Source organism: Papaver somniferum, unplaced genomic scaffold (genome assembly GCF_003573695.1).
Source record: "Papaver somniferum cultivar HN1 unplaced genomic scaffold, ASM357369v1 unplaced-scaffold_63, whole genome shotgun sequence".
Taxonomy (NCBI): Eukaryota; Viridiplantae; Streptophyta; class Magnoliopsida; order Ranunculales; family Papaveraceae; genus Papaver; species Papaver somniferum.
This window is the reverse complement of record NW_020649082.1, coordinates 1,169,248-1,176,661: the sequence shown is the minus strand read 5'-3', so window position 1 is coordinate 1,176,661 and position 7,414 is coordinate 1,169,248.

Below are 7,414 nucleotides of genomic sequence, written 5' to 3'. Positions count from 1 at the left end.
GTCTTTCATCCTTCTTCTATTGTGAAATTTGATTTCCTTCATATATTCTTGAATCAACGTACATAGAAATGCAATTTTTACTAGACGTACTGCCTTAGAACATATTTATTGTGATTACAATACATTTTTCAAACTTTTTTTGTTAAAGATGATTTTAACTAGTTTAGAATTTACTCTCAGAAATCGACTTCCGACTTATAACGAAGATTTTAGACTTTTTTGAGTTAACAGTATAAAAAATTCAACATTTTTTATGAACTCTTTATTTTTGTCTTGGCTTTGTCTTTCAATTTGATTCAAATAAATGAAATTTGTTAGAATTTGGATTAGTTCTGGCTGGTTTTTCATCCTTCTTATATTGTGAAATTTGACTTCCTTCATTTTTTCTTGAATCAACGTACACAGAAATGCAATTTTTACTAGACGTAATGGCTTAGAACATATTTATTGTGATTACAATACATTTTTCAAAATTTATCTGTTAATGATGACTTTATCTTATTTACAATTTAGTCTCAGAAATCAACTTCCGACTTATGACAAAGAGTGTAGACTTTTTTGAGTTAACGTATATAAAATTCAACATTTTTATGAACTCTTTCTTTTTGTGTTGGATTTGTCTTTCTATTTGATTCAAGATAGATGAATTTTGTTAAAATTTGGATTAGTTCTGCTTGGTCTTTCATCCTTCTTCTATTCTGAAATTTGGCTTCCTTCATATTTTCTTGAATCAGCGTACATAGAAATGCAATTTTTACTAGACGTACTGCCTTAGAACATATTTATTGTGATTACAATATATTTTTCAAACTTTTTCTGTTAAAGATGAGTTTAACTAGTTTACAATTTAGTCTCAGAAATCGAGTTCCGACTTATAACGAAGATTATAGACTTTTTTGAGTTAACAGTATAAAATATTCAAAATTTTTATGAACTCTTTATTTTTGTCTTGGCTTTGTCTTTCAATTTGATTCAAATAGATGAAATTTGTTACAATTTGGATTAGTTCTGGCTGGTCTTTCATCCTTCTTATATTGTGAAATTTGACTTCCTTCATATTTTCTTGAATCAACGTACACAGAAATGCAATTTTTACTAGACGTAATGGCTTAGAACATATTTATTGTGATTACAATACATTTTTCAAAATCTTTCTGTTAAAGATGAGTTTATCTTGTTTACAATTTAGTCTCAGAAATCGACTTCCGACTTATAACGAAGAGTGTATATTTTTTTTAGTTAACAGTATACAAAAATCAACATTTTTATGAACTCTTTATTTTTGACTTGGCTTTGTCTTTCAATTTGATTCAAATAGATGAAATTTGTTAGAATTTGGATTAGTTCTGGCTGGTCTTTCATCCTTCTTATATTGTTAAATTTGACTTCCTTCATGTTTTATTGAATCAACGTACACAGAAATGCAATTTTTACTAGACGTAATGGCTTAGAACATATTTATTGTGATGACAATACATTTTTCAAAAATTTTCTGTTAAAGATGAGTTTATCTTGTTTACAATTTAGTCTCAGAAATAAACTTCCGACTTATAACAAAGAGTGTAGACTTTTTTGAGTTAACGTATATAAAAAATTCAACATTTTTATGAACTCTTTATTTTTGTATTGGCTTTGTCTTTCAATTTGATTCAAATAGATGAATTTTGTTACAATTTGGATTAGTTCTTGCTGGTCTTTCATCCTTCTTCTTTTGTGAATTTGGCTTCCTTCATATTTTCTTGAATTAACGTACATAGAAATGCAATGTTTACTAGACGTACTGCCTTAGAACATATTTATTGTGATTACAATACATTTTTCAAACTTTTTCTGTTAAAGATGAGTTTAACTAGTTTACAATTTAGTTTCAGAAATCGACTTCCGACTTATAACGAAGATTGTAGACTTTTTTGAGTTAACAGTATAAAAAATTCAACATTTTTATGAACTCTTTATTTTTGTCTTGGCTTTGTCTTTCAATTTGATTCAAATAGATGAATTTTGTTTCAATTTTGATTAGTTCTTGCTGGTATTTCATCCTTCTTATATTGTGAAATTTGACTTCCTTCATATTTTCTTGAGTCAACGTACACAGAAATGCAATTTTTACTAGACGTACTGCCTTAGAACATATTTATTGTGATTACAATACATTTTTCAAACTTTTTTTGTTAAAGATGATTTTAACTAGTTTACAATTTACTCTCAGAAATCGACTTCCGACTTATAACGAAGATTGTAGACTTTTTTGAGTTAACAGTATAAAAAATTCAACATTTTTATGAACTCTTTATTTTTGTCTTGGCTTTGTCTTTCAATTTGATTCAAATAGATGAAATTTGTTAGAATTTGGATTAGTTCTGGCTGGTCTTTCATCCTTCTTATATTGTGAAATTTGACTTCCTTCATGTTTTATTGAATCAACGTACACAGAAATGCAATTTTTACTAGACGTAATGGCTTAGAACATATTTATTGTGATTACAATACATTTTTCAAAAATTTTCTGTTAAAGATGAGTTTATCTTGTTTACAATTTAGTCTCAGAAATCAACTTCCGACTTATATCAAAGAGTGTAGACTTTTTTGAGTTAATGTATAAAAAATTCAACATTTTTATGAACTCTTTATTTTTGTATTGGCTTTGTCTTTCAATTTGATTCAAATAGATGAATTTTGTTACAATTTGGATTAGTTTTGGCTGGACTTTCATCCTTCTTATATTGTGAAATTTGGCTTCCTTCATATTTTCTTGAATCAACGTACACAGAAATGCAATTTTTACTAGACGTACTGCCTTAGAACATATTTATTGTGATTACAATACATTTTTCAAACTTTTTCTGTTAAAGATGAGTTTAACTAGTTTACAATTTAGTCTCAGAAATCGACTTCCGACTTATAACGAAAAGTGTAGACTTTTTTGAGTTAACAGTATAAAAAATTCAACATTTTTATGAACTCTTTATTTTTGTCTTGGCTTTGTCTTTCAATTTGATTCAAATAGATGAATTTTGTTTCAATTTGGATTAGTTCTGGCTGGTCTTTCATCCTTCTTATATTGTGAAATTTGGCTTCCTTCATATCTTCTTGAATCAACGTACACAAAAATGCAATTTTTACTAGACGTACTGCCTTAGAACATATTTATTGTGATTACAATACATTTTTCAAACTTTTTCTATTAAAGATGAGTTTAACTAGTTTACAATTTAGTCTCAGAAATCGACTTCCGACTTATAACGAAGATTGTAGACTTTTATGAGTTAACAGTATAAAAAATTCAACATTTTTATGAACTCTTTATTTTTGACTTGGCTTTGTCTTTCAATTTGATTCAATTAGATGAAATTTGTTAGAATTTGGATTAGTTCTGGCTGGTCTTTGATCCTTCTTATATTGTGAAATTTGACTTCCTTCATGTTTTATTGAATCAACGTACACAGAAATGCAATTTTTACTAGACGTAGTGGCTTAGAACATATTTATTGTGATGACAATACATTTTTCAAAAATTTTCTGTTAAAGATGAGTTTATCTTGTTTACAATTTAGTCTCAGAAATCAACTTCCGACTTATAACAAAGAGTGTAGACTTTTTTGAGTTAACGTATAAAAAATTCAACATTTTTATGAACTCTTTATTTTTTTGTATTGGCTTTGTCTTTCAATTTGATTCAAATAAATGAATTTTGTTATAATTTGGATTAGTTCTGGCTGGTCTTTCATCCTTCTTCTATTGTGAAATTTGGCTTCCTTCATATTTTCTTGAATTAACGTACATAGAAATGCAATTTTTACTAGACGTACTGCCTTAGAACATATTTATTGTGATTACAATAAATTTTTCAAACTTTTTCTGTTAAAGATGAGTTTAACTAGTTTACAATTTAGTTTCAGAAATCGACTTCCGACTTATAACGAAGATTGTAGACTTTTTTGAGTTAACAGTATAAAAAATTCAACATTTTTATGAACTCTTTATTTTTGTCTTGGCTTTGTCTTTCAATTTGATTCAAATAGATGAATTTTGTTTCAATTTGGATTAGTTCTTGCTGGCCTTTCATCCTTCTTATATTGTGAAATTTGACTTCCTTCATATTTTCTTGAGTCAACGTACACAGAAATGCAATTTTTACTAGACGTACTGCCTTAGAACATATTTATTGTGATTATAATACATTTTTCAAACTTTTTCTGTTAAAGATGAGTTTAACTAGTTTACAATTTAGTCTCAGAAATCGACTTCCGACTTATAACGAAGAGTGTATACTTTTTTGAGTTAACAGTATACAAAAATCAACATTTTTATGAACTCTTTATTTTTTTCTTGGCTTTGTCTTTCAATTTGATTCAAATAGATGAAATTTGTTAGAATTTGGATTAGTTCTGGCTGGACTTTCATCCTTCTTATATTGTGAAATTTGACTTCCTTCATATTTTCTTGAATCAACGTACACAGAAATGCAATTTTTACCAGATGTAATGGCTTAGAACATATTTATTGTGATTACAATACATTCTTCAAAAAATTTCTGTTAAAGATGAGTTTATCTTGTTTACAATTTAGTCTCAGAAATCAACTTCCGACTTATAACGAAGAGTGTAGACTTTTTTGAGTTAACGTATAAAAAATTCAACATTTTTATGAACTCTTTATTTTTGTATTGGCTTTGTCTTTCAATTTGATTCAAATAGATGAATTTTGTTACAATTTGGATTAGTTCTTTCTGGTCTTTCATCCTTCTTCTATTGTGAATTTGGCTTCCTTCATATTTTCTTGAATTAACGTACATAGAAATGCAATTTTTACTAGACGTACTGCCTTAGAACATATTTATTGTGATTACAATACATTTTTCAAACTTTTTTTTGTTAAAGATGAGTTTAACTAGTTTACAATTTAGTCTCAGAAATCGACTTCCGACTTATAACGAAGATTGTAGACTTTTTTGAGTTAACAGTATAAAAAATTCAACATTTTTATGAACTCTTTATTTTTGTCTTGGCTTTGTCTTTCAATTTGATTCAAATAGATGAAATTTGTTAGAATTTGGATTAGTTCTGGCTGGTTTTTCATCCTTCTTATATTGTGAAATTTGACTTCCTTCATTTTTTCTTGAATCAACGTACACAGAAATGAAATTTTTACTAGACGTAATGGCTTAGAACATATTTATTGTGATTACAATACATTTTTCAAAATTTATCTGTTAAAGATGACTTTATCTTGTTTACAATTTAGTCTCAGAAATCAACTTCCGACTTATAACAAAGAGTGTAGACTTTTTTGAGTTAACGTATATAAAATTCAACATTTTTATGAACTCTTTCTTTTTGTGTTGGATTTGTCTTTCTATTTGATTCAAGATAGATGAATTCTGTTAAAATTTGGATTAGTTCTGCTTGGTCTTTCATCCTTCTTCTATTGTGAAATTTGGCTTCCTTCATATTTTCTTGAATCAACGTACATAGAAATGCAATTTTTACTAGACGTACTGCCTTAGAACATATTTATTGTGATTACAATACATTTTTCAAACTTTTTCTGTTAAAGATGAGTTTAACTAGTTTACAATTTAGTCTCAGAAATCGAGTTCCGACTTATAACGAAGATTGTAGACTTTTTTGAGTTAACAGTATAAACAATTCAACATTTTTATGAACTCTTTATTTTTGTCTTGGCTTTGTCTTTCAATTTGATTCAAATAGATGAAATTTGTTAGAATTTGGATTAGTTCTGGCTGGTTTTTCATCCTTCTTATATTGTGAAATTTGACTTCCTTCATTTTTTCTTGAATCAACGTACACAGAAATGCAATTTTTACTAGACGTAATGGCTTAGAACATATTTATTGTGATTACAATACATTTTTCAAAATTTATCTGTTAAAGATGACTTTATCTTGTTTACAATTTAGTCTCAGAAATCAACTTCCGACTTATAACAAAGAGTGTAGACTTTTTTGAGTTAACGTATATAAAATTCAACATTTTTATGAACTCTTTCTTTTTGTGTTGGATTTGTCTTTCTATTTGATTTAAGATAGATGAATTCTGTTAAAATTTGGATTAGTTCTGCTTGGTCTTTCATCCTTCTTCTATTGTGAAATTTGGCTTCCTTCATATTTTCTTGAATCAACGTACATAGAAATGCAATTTTTACTAGACGTACTGCCTTAGAACATATTTATTGTGATTATAATACATTTTTCAAACTTTTTCTGTTAAAGATGAGTTTAACTAGTTTACAATTTAGTCTCAGAAATCGACTTCCGACTTATAACGAAGAGTGTATACTTTTTTGAGTTAACAGTATACAAAAATCAACATTTTTATGAACTCTTTATTTTTTTCTTGGCTTTGTCTTTCAATTTGATTCAAATAGATGAAATTTGTTAGAATTTGGATTAGTTCTGGCTGGACTTTCATCCTTCTTATATTGTGAAATTTGACTTCCTTCATATTTTCTTGAATCAACGTACACAGAAATGCAATTTTTACCAGATGTAATGGCTTAGAACATATTTATTGTGATTACAATACATTCTTCAAAAAATTTCTGTTAAAGATGAGTTTATCTTGTTTACAATTTAGTCTCAGAAATCAACTTCCGACTTATAACGAAGAGTGTAGACTTTTTTGAGTTAACAGTATAAAAAAATCAACATTTTTATGAACTCTTTATTTTTGTCTTGGCTTTGTCTTTCAATTTGATTCAAATAGATGAAATTTGTTAGAATTTGGATTAGTTCTGCTTGGTCTTTCATCCTTCTTCTATTGTGAAATTTGACTTCCTTCATATATTCTTGAAACAACATACATGGAAATGCAATTTTTACTAGACGTACTGCCTTAGAACATATTTATTGTGATTACAATACATTTATCAAAGTTTTTCTGTTAAAGATGAGTTTAACTAGTTTACAATTTAGTCTCAGAAATCGACTTCCGACTTATAACGAAGAGTGTAGACTTTTTTGAGTTAACAGTATAAAAAAATCAACATTTTTATGAACTCTTTATTTTTGTCTTGGCTTTGTCTTTCAATTTGATTCAAATAGATGAATTTTGTTTCAATTTGGATTAGTTCTGGCTGGTCTTTCATCCTTCTTATATTCTGAAATTTGGCTTCCTTCATATTTTCTTGAGTCAACGTACACAGAAATGCAATTTTTACTAGACGTACTGCCTTAGAACATATTTATTGTGATTATAATACATTTTTCAAACTTTTTCTGTTAAAGATGAGTTTAACTAGTTTACAATTTAGTCTCAGAAATCGACTTCCGACTTATAACGAAGAGTGTATATTTTTTTTAGTTAACAGTATACAAAAATCAACATTTTTATGAACTCTTTATTTTTTTCTTGGCTTTGTCTTTCAATTTGATTCAAATAGATGAAATTTGTTA